Source organism: Macadamia integrifolia, chromosome 4 (genome assembly GCF_013358625.1).
Source record: "Macadamia integrifolia cultivar HAES 741 chromosome 4, SCU_Mint_v3, whole genome shotgun sequence".
In the NCBI taxonomy this organism is placed as follows: domain Eukaryota; kingdom Viridiplantae; phylum Streptophyta; class Magnoliopsida; order Proteales; family Proteaceae; genus Macadamia; species Macadamia integrifolia.
In genome coordinates, this window is record NC_056560.1 from 22,398,702 (window position 1) to 22,408,761 (window position 10,060).

The following is a 10,060-nucleotide window of genomic DNA, read 5'->3' on the forward strand; positions in this document are numbered from 1 at the left end:
AACAATGGAGGCTTTTGCAATTAGATACACCCTTAAACAAGCAAGGCAACTAGATTTCAAGTAGGGCACTGGAAGTTCAATATGATGCAAAAGAAATAAACAATTTTAACAAGACACTATTTCTTCTCTTGACAAACAGAAGAAACAACCAAGTGGGTTAAATTTACAACACGACTAGTCAACCAAATGAATGGAAATGTAGATTTTTCAGTCTTTGGTGTATTTGGATAGGGCGAAATTTCTATTGACAATGGAAGTACTAGGAAGAACATATGCAAATTAGAGATGCAACACGAACACTTGGATAGCCTATTGGTGGGGCAGCTTCGGCTTAAAGAGCCCTCGATCAAGGGAGGAGGTTGTGGGATTGAATCCTGTCGTAAGTGTGTGTATGTGTAGGAGTAGATGGCCGTTGATCCTACTAGCGCCCATTAGGATAGAGTAGCCAAAATATATATATATATATATATATATAATAGCACAAAGTGGCAAATCTTTCAGTTGACAATTTTACCCTTTCTTTTTTATTATATTTTTTCTCTTTCCTTTTTATTTTCTTAAATTACTGGTATCCATTATATTCTTATAAATTTTTATAATACTTATGGGAGAGATATAGGTGAACTAGCAGAACACCCTGGTATCAGGAGTGCTAGCAAGGATTGAACCGTTGGATATAAGTAGCATAATATCAATAGTTGGATTGAGATATAACTTTATGGGGGTAAAAGTTACTTAAAGATTGACAAAATACACTGCGTCCTCTGCAAAATACTGTACTATTAGTATTGAACCTATCTCAACCATCTTCTCCGACAGACATCTTCCCTGTCCAAACATCTATCTCAACCGTCTTCTTCGACAAGCTTCACGCTTTGGACCTACTTCTCCGCCCTTCCATTTATTTCTTTCCTCTTCCTTCTTCTATCATAAAAATCTACCAAATTCTCTGTTTCATGGCTGTACATTTGATGTCTTCCCCTAGGTTTTTTTTTTTCCCCTCATATCAAGAAGAACCATATAAAACCCAAAAAGGAGTGAGAACAAGGGAAGAAAACCCTCACCCAAGTTTATGAAATCTAGCCCTACCCATTAAAACAAAAAAGGAGAAATTGCTCCACAAAGAGGAAGAAGAAGATAGGAAAATTTTGTTTTTCTTTATAGGAGATGTTATATCCTCTGCTAATCTACCAAATTCTGTGTTTCATGGCTATACATCTGACGTCTTCCCCTAGAAAATCTTTTCCCCTCAGATCAAGAAGAACCATATAAAACCCAAAAAGGAGTGAAAACAGGGGAAGAAAACCCTCGCCCAAGTTTATGAAATCTAGGCCTACCCATTAAAACAAAAAAGGAGAAACTGCCTCCACGAAGAGGAAGAATAAGATAGGGAAATTTTGTTTTTCTTTCATAGGAGAGGTTTTATCCTTTGCTAATCTCCTTTGTGGTTCGATTATTGCTTTGCACTCGTTTGTTTTTTCACGGTTTAGGTTTTTAACGGTTTTGTGGGTTTTTTTTTTTTTTTAACCGTCACTTGTTATACGTTCTGAATGTATACATACTATAACTTTTGACAGCATAGATCTCGTAGGATTAATCTAACGGTCCTTGTAAGCTAGCACACTTAACACCAGGGTGTCCTACTAGCTTGCAAGTCCTTTTCCCAATAAGTAAATACTCTCTAATTTGAATTCCTTTATTACTCTAAGGCTATATTTGGTAGCCAAGAGAAGAAAAGAAAAGAAAAAAGAATCTAGAAAAGAAAAGAAAAGAAAAGAAATGAAATGAAATGGTGAGAAAATAAAAAGAGTATGTATGTTTGGTTACCAAGAGAAGAAAAGAAAAGAATTCAAAAAATTTTGAATTTTAGGAGAGAGATTGACACATAGGAAATCATTGTGTAATCATTCATTTTTTGTCTTATTATGTTTTCATATTTTCTCATGTTTTCTTGTGTTTTTTGCAAGATTTTTTTTTTGGGTAACAAAAGAAAATTTCACAATTCCCAAGAGGAATTTTGAATTTCAAAAACTGAATTTTCTCTTAGGTGAAGACATACCAAGTGCAAAGAGAAATTCTTCACCCAAGAAAAAAATTACAAACAGGGATCGAGCTCGTCTATGGAGAGTAATTTGGCGGAGACGATTTCAGATTGGGATACGTGGATCCAAACACGTGTCACGATCAGATGGGAGATGGAGCGAGGGTTTAAACTTCTTTTTCCCCTTCTTCTTCTTCTCCCTCCCTCTTTTGGTCCAATACCTCCCATAGTTCTTGCAGAAATGGCAAGGTTGAGAGAGATTATAGTTGTAGTAGTAGACCTAGGTGTTGAGTGAGTCGCAGCGTGGGCGTTTCAGGGTTTGATTCGGTGGCAATGGACGTGCTCTCCAGTCTACTTCGAATACTCTACCTCCTCCTCCTCGACTCCCCATCGCCTGAAAATCTTGCATTTCAATTTCAAGATATCTCTCAGTCTAAACTCCAAAAAGACGTCCAACGCCAGCCAAAAATTGGAACAGCTAAAATCTAAAAAAATTCCGGGGATCTTTTCCTGCAAAATCTTCTCAATTTCCAGTGTTGAGTTTTGATTTCCAATCTCTCTCTCTCTCTCTCTCTCTCTCTCTCTCTCTCTGTTGCAGACACTAAAACAGTTTGAATTGAGAGCAGAACAGAGAATTTTGTCATTCGAACGAGGGACCAAAAATGGCCATCGTACTGAGAAATAAATCCCCGGGTGTTTTTCAACATTTCAATCGGCGACACCCCTATTGGCCCATATGATCATGACATGTGTCCCGATCTGAAATCATCTCTGCCAGTTCTCCGCCAAATTCTTCTCCGTAAAGGAGCTCGATTGTACAAAAAGTGTACTTTTTTATTTTCTTACTACCAAACACAGCCTTATATCTCATGTCACGTCTCTTCTATATCTACTTCCCATTTCTTTTGGAACTGTTGCCCCTTTCTCTCTCTCTCCCTCTCGGGGTCTCTCCTACTTTCCGTTTTTTCATTATTTGCACATGCATAGGCTCTCTTCCCCTCTATCACATAGACCCTATGCATACAGAACCCAATCGATCAATGAATCATTTTCAACAGCTTGGAAGCCAAGAAGAACATCAGATCTGGAAATTCCAAGATCAAAATGTCTCTTTATCTGAAATTCTAAGCCACAAAATCGAACTTCTGATTATCTATTTGATCTCATCAACTAACCTGTGATGAAACCTTCTCGATCTCTTGTGAGTCTCATTCTAACTAACCCTAGATGAACACAATTTTCTTCTGATTATCTATTTGATCTAATCAACTAACCTGTGATGAAGCCTTTTCGATCTCTGGTGACTCTTATTCTAACTATCCTTGGATGAACACAATTTTGTATTTTTTTAAAGGGTTATGGTACTTTTGTTTGTGCTCGCATGGACTCTCTTTCTACCATTGAAGGAACAAGGCAACCTTCAAACAAAAAATTCCAGCAAGCATTGAAGGACTTCGCAGTAATGATAGACTGTGATCAGCAGTAGAATCCAAAATAAAAAATCCCTGATTCGGACTGAAGAGGTAGAAACTTATTCTAATATTAGTGTTCGCAGTTGCAGCTTTGGTTGTGCATCTTCAAACAACCACCTAGCCTCACTCTTGGTTCATGTTAATGGAACTGTAAGCTAAGAAAGTTCCTTGGAGCCTATATTGTTTTTCATAGTCACTCCGGTGCACTTTCGCAAAATATGCAACTAATTTATCTCGAAATCTATTTATCAATTGATGATTAGAGGGTTTTCATTTGGATTACACTGACGATGTCTGCATCCAGCATTTGATCTTCACCGTTGATTTGGTAAGATTTTCACCTTTCTTTTTAATTTTAAGATGGCACTTCTCATCGTATTATTAATTTTTTATTTTTTTTTTGGTTAATTCTAATTCCTCCAGTTTGTGGGGTGAATCTGGTTAATGCCATCTAAAATGATGAACTCAATGATCTGATGTGTTATTTTTCACCTAGTAATTTAAATTTGAATGTTCTGTTTATTTCTCACATTATTCTTCTATTGCATATGTTAAGTTTATTTTTTTTTTCTAAGCTCTCGTATGGAGTCTGAATGGGTTTCTTGGGTTCTCTTAATTTAACTTTACCTTTGTTCCTCAAAAGTTTCTTCTATAATATATTTATCTACTTGTTGAAAAGGTTTAAAAATAAAGTTATTAATGACTTCCCTCTAACAGTTCTCAGAATTCATCAGTAGTAAATTTCGCTTAAGTCTCGAAATCTAGTTTTTGTTGTTCTATTTCCTTGTTACTACATATGGGCTTGATACGTTTTCCTCAAATGAATGATTAGATGTTGTTAAGTTGCTTGATGCTCCTATACACTAACACCTTAGCATCTCTTGGAGTTGGATATAAAAAAATATGGAAAGTAATAGAATACTTTAGCTACAATTAGAATCAATCCAGCCATGGGTGGAACCTGAAATTTCATTCGTTGATCTTTACATGACAAAGTATTATTCCTCTATATTTTGGTTGTTAGTTTACTTGATCCTTCTCCATCTGATAATTAATTGATTTTATTTTTCTTGTGCATTGTGATGTTTCACGTGTTGTGGCTACACAGATTTCAAGCCATGATGCCAGCTTCTTGTGCAAAGGGCCAACTTATCCTAGAATCATCAACTTCTAGCCCCAAAATTTTCATTTGGGAAGCTTTTTGTGAATCTTGTGGCAACAGTAATAGAATTGTAGACTAACATCAGAAGTCAAGTATGATTCCCATAGGATACTGAAGCTTGCTCTGATCAAGTTTGGCCTCAATTGGTGTTCCAGCTACTTACCAGGTGAGTTCACACGTCCAATTTTATAATTTTCTGATTTCATTAGTGAACCTCCTGAATGTGACTTGTTTACTATGATACCTACTCCTGATTGATTTTTAATTCTGTTTTTATTGGACATGTCCTCGAGTTGTATCCCATTTGTGAATGGCTCTGTTATTAGTAATTTTGATATGGACTTTAACTTGTCGATCCAATTTGAGTCCAACCTTTATATGCCCTGTAGCAAACTCTAAGGCTAAGTGATACAACTTCCTAGCACAGTTGGTGAGCTATGGTGCGCAAAAAGCCCATGCTCACAAAGAGGTCTCTAGTTCTAACCTCCTGGTTGTTATCTACTACCCCTCCTTACCTAAAAGAAAAGAAAAACAACTCTAGGGCTAAGGTGTTAGGGCTACACCAATGTGAAGATGTTTTTATCATTATGCTCACCGACCATTCCTCTTGAGACCATTATATGAATGTCTATTAGGGCCACATACTATAGAATTACATCTTCCTTGGGTAGGAAATACTCAACCGCCATTTCTGGAAAATGTACATGAAAAAGTGCTTTTTAATATTGTGTTAGTATACTTTGAAAATTCAAAATCAAGTCATGCAATTGAGATGAGAAAATTTGATCAACATTGCCTATTTTGTTTCTCCATTTTCCTATGTAGAGGTCCAAGGGCTAATCTTTACATGGATTTGAGGATGGCAAAATTTGTTTTTTTCCTTAAGGTGAGGGCAACTTTTCCTTTTCAATGTCATGTTCTATTATGTGGATATGAAAATTAGGATTAGTCTCCTCATTACCAAGCTAAAATGCAAGATCTACCATGATAAGCAACATGAACATTTGAGTTAGACCAATCAATACTATATAGACCTATCTAATTTTTTACTTTCTGCTGCACCAGTTAGCCACTTTGACCTCTCTCTCTCTCTCTCTCCCTCCTGAATGTAACTTTTTAATTTATAAATTCCTCTCTTTAATAAAATACAACAAGAAACCCTGGCCGCTTGCTAGAAGGAGACCTCAGGATTTTGATATTATATTTGGTATGTATATTTTGACGTTGGTTTCACATTTCCTTCTCAAATTATCAATATTCTTGCCTTCTCTAAGCATTTAAGAAGGCTTTGTTTCAAAGATGCTGATATCATTGAGGAAGTAGCTAAAATTCAGGTATGTAAATTCCAACTCCATAAATCCAAAGGAGATTGCTTTCTAATAGAAGGTACATATGACTACTGCAATGATATTCACCAGTACTACATTAATACTGTACAATGCTGGCCAAAATCTGGATTGCTGGATTTTTTTCAAAGAAAATTCAATTGTTCTGGCATGTAAGAAGCTTTCTTCGCCATTAAGAACAAAATTTGTAGCTTCAAGTGATCACTCTAGAAATATAACAGAGAAACCCAATCCAATTTATGAATCTTTGTCTCTCGTAAAACACTACTTCAACCTTCTTATCCCTTACCAAAGAACAAAAACGAGTTCTTTAAGGTTGAATACAAATCCCTACACACTCCACATTAGAAGTCTCGTTCCTGAGATGGAGGGAAATCCCAAATTCAATTCACTTCCTCAACTGCACCAATGAATCCAGTATAGCCATAGATTCAGCCCTCCCACTTTTTTATGAAATTTCTCTTAATACTTGGAAAGCCTTTTCATCTCTTTTCATAAAGGTAGCTCCAATCCAATTCCATGACCTCAGATACAACTCCACTCCTAATCTACTCATCACGGTGTTGGACACTTCTATTATCCCATTCTACAATGTGTAAATCCTCCCACCCATTATCATCATACCTCCCGTCCCCAATTCTTTCACTTCCTCCTTCATGAAACCTCTCTCTCTCTCTCTCTCTCTCTCTCTCATATGCATGTGTGCACTTGCTTATTTTAGTTCCATATGCATCTAAATATATATATATATATATACACACACACATTATAATTTAAATATGGGTCTTTAGCTCAATTGGTAGAGTACTTGTGGTGTGAGAAGTAGTTTCATAGCTCAAGAGGATGGTGGTTCGAATCCACCAAGTCCTTTATCTATATTTTCATTTTAATATGTATTTTTAGACTGAAAAAAAAAAAAAACATATCAACTTTTTAAATGAATTTTTTAGGAGGATTATGGTTATGACTTTTGCAATTTTTCCAAGATACTAACTAATGAATTAGACCAAATTAACTCACACTTGTGGGACAAATTAGAAATTAACTCAAACATGTAGGACAAACTAGAAAATTAATTAAAGTGACAAAAGTTACTCAAAATAACATTGAGTTTGAATCAAGTGACCCATGTAAATGATAAATAAAAGGTTTAAAAAACAATTAAATGTTTAAAAAATATTTCTTCCTAAATTTTCTACATCTCTCTCTCTCTCTCTCTCTCTTTCTCAAGTTTCTTTTGATTTTGATAATCTTAGTCGTTAGGTGACACTGTAAGATGGGTCTTTAGCGACTAACTATAATCACTACATGTAAGCTAGGGATGTTTTGGTTTAAATCAAGAATGGTTGCTCTATACCATGAGACCTGTTGCTCTTATTGCTCCGATTTCATTGTTAATATTTTTGGATTTAGTTAGATTGATTTTGAGGGTAATTAGTATGTTGATTGTTATAAGGCCATTACATGACTTATTCATTGATATCTTGACTGCCTTTGGAATTCCTATACATACTCGCTATAGTTCTTTTTTGTTGTGATTTAGATTATCTATTCTTTTTGGTTTTTTAATACAATATGTTATAATTTTTACTTGTAATTTGCGTTATGGTTTTGAACAGTCATATCTTAGAGAATTAAGGGATAGAGTTACCAATGGAGACCTCTCGAAGTTGCATGAGCCTCTGATATAATATGATTATTCAAATTATGAACCAAGTATTATGTCTTTAGGGATATTTGTCAACTTTTATCATTAAGTTGTTGGTTATTCAGCCGAGCAGAGGATTCATGCATGCATTTCCATTTCATTCTTTGTTTCTTCTTCCTTAACATTTCTTCCAGTTTGTACTGACATTGCTCAATTTGAGGATAGATATCCACTCCAAACAATGTAACATGGACTCATCTAATAGTTACATCTGTCTTCAATAGACTACCTTTTGACAAGGGAAATGAAAAATTTCTATTCTAGGACAATTTTATTATTATCTACTCTTTGTTGCTAAATTGTATAGTAAGCACTTAGAACATGCAGTTTATTAGCTTGAAAGGATAAATGTAAGTTGAAATGCTTAATTATGGCCATTATTAGTGCTTTGATTAGGAGATCAAACATTAATGACGGTAGGATGGCCAACTTTATTAAATTGAAGGTTAGAGATGAAAGAGAGAACAAAAATGCACCGGATGGTTATATTAAATAAATTATTATACTATTCCTCTCTCTTACCAAATCCTTATCACCAACATTGCTGCCTTTAGTGTATAGTATAGCAAATAAGTACCAAAAACATTATCTTTTTACCTACATGGCTGCCCTTATTGTATGGTATAGTAAATATAAGTACCAAAAACAATATCTTTTTACCTATATGGCTGCCCTTATTATGGAATCAAACCATGAACATAGGAAACAAATTTTTTTTTTGAGAAAAAAAAAAAAAGAAACAATATCAAGCGAGCATTAAAAATAGGCTTAAATAATATTAATAATAATAATTTTAAGGAGAAACTCACTAAACAGTTTCTTAATTAATTTCATACTAATTCCAAATTCTATCCCACAATTAGAACTTCTCTCTCCATATTTAGCGCCTCTTTACCTTTTGCTCTCCTCTTCTTCCATTCCTATTATTAGGAATAATCTAATATATCAAAAAATTAAAACAAATATTAAGGTGGTTGCTACTTTATAACTATATTTTGATTAATACTTTTTCCTAATCCAATTTCATCTCTCTCATTCTACATTGAAAAAAAAAAAATCATCTCTGAGATATGCTATAAAATAGCGGGTTTTTAACCCACTTCAAAAAGAAATCATTTAAGAGAATTACGAGTAAATTTTATAACATTTAGATTTACAAGAGTTGCTGGACACTTAAAAAAATAATTCAGATTGCCAACTATAGGAAATAAGTTAAAATATGATGAACATGCAGTTTTTGTCCACTCAAACAAACACTAAAAAAATTTTTTAATTGTTACTAGTGTGTATATATATATATATATATATATATCTATTTTAGAGATGCAACATGGGCCCTAGAAGCCTTTACCTACTCAAGGACCGCTTGATTTTTTCGAGTTTGGCTAGCTTTGAGAAATGATAATAAAACATACGCCACTTTGTGGTTTATTTTCAGGTTTTGGGCCGGGCTGAGCTATGTTGAGACCAGACAGTCTTGGGTTGCGAATTTTCTATCCTAAGTTCAAGTTTGGCCGGCCTAGGCTTGAGGGCGAAAGAGCTTGTGCCTGCTTGTCTGGGTTTGCAAAAATCCAGCCCAGCTTGCCGCTGGATTCATTAAAAAAAGCCACATCTTTAGTATCTTCTAAAATGGAATAATATTCAAGGAAGAGGTTTGACTTGTTAGAGCCTTAAAATCTACCAAAATTTCTTTCTGCTCAAATTTAATAATTGAAAGAGCACCATAAAAGAAAATAATTCTCTTATAAGATTCCAAGCTGGCTTTACAAGACATTTTCCAATAATAGCACCACTCCAGCAGTCCAGCAGTAGGATAAATTCTTGGAACACAAACCACTATTATAACATTTAAAGAGTATGATAATATGGAGTGGGGAGAAAATCTGAGACGCATTCTTGGAACATCCACTATTCCATAGCCCACCTAACTAGCTAGCTTCATAAGGAATGAAGAATATGGCTCACCGATCATCATGGTCACAAGAACATGAAACGTCTACACTGAAAACTTTGCTCTCATGAGGACAATTTAAGGCACTCAACAGTTTGCTTATAGGTTAATGCTTCAATGTTTCCCTGCATGATAATAAGAGTAATAAATTTTCTTCAGTAGATAGCGACCAAATGTAACTTATAACATTTAATTTGTTAGATATTACTTAATTAAGAAAATAATAAAAAGCAGAGCATAGTACATACTAGTACTACTATGTACCTGTGCTGATTGTTTTGTTTTAAGTGAGCGCAAACTCTGTGTAGAAGAAACTGGAGCGCAGATATGGCATTCGTTTACTATCAATAAATCCTTCAAAACTTTTGATTTGGAGATGA

General features: G+C 34.7%; 1 long non-coding RNA gene across 1 annotated transcript; it reads left to right on the top strand.

Moving 5' to 3' along the window:
• The first annotated feature begins 4,365 nt into the window (after nt 1-4,365).
• LOC122076712 lies at nt 4,366-7,998 on the top strand. The gene is made up of 3 exons (XR_006139565.1): nt 4,366-4,841; nt 5,501-5,561; nt 7,641-7,998. It is a non-coding gene; the product is annotated as an uncharacterized LOC122076712 (long non-coding RNA).
• The last annotated feature ends 2,062 nt before the right edge of the window (nt 7,999-10,060 follow it).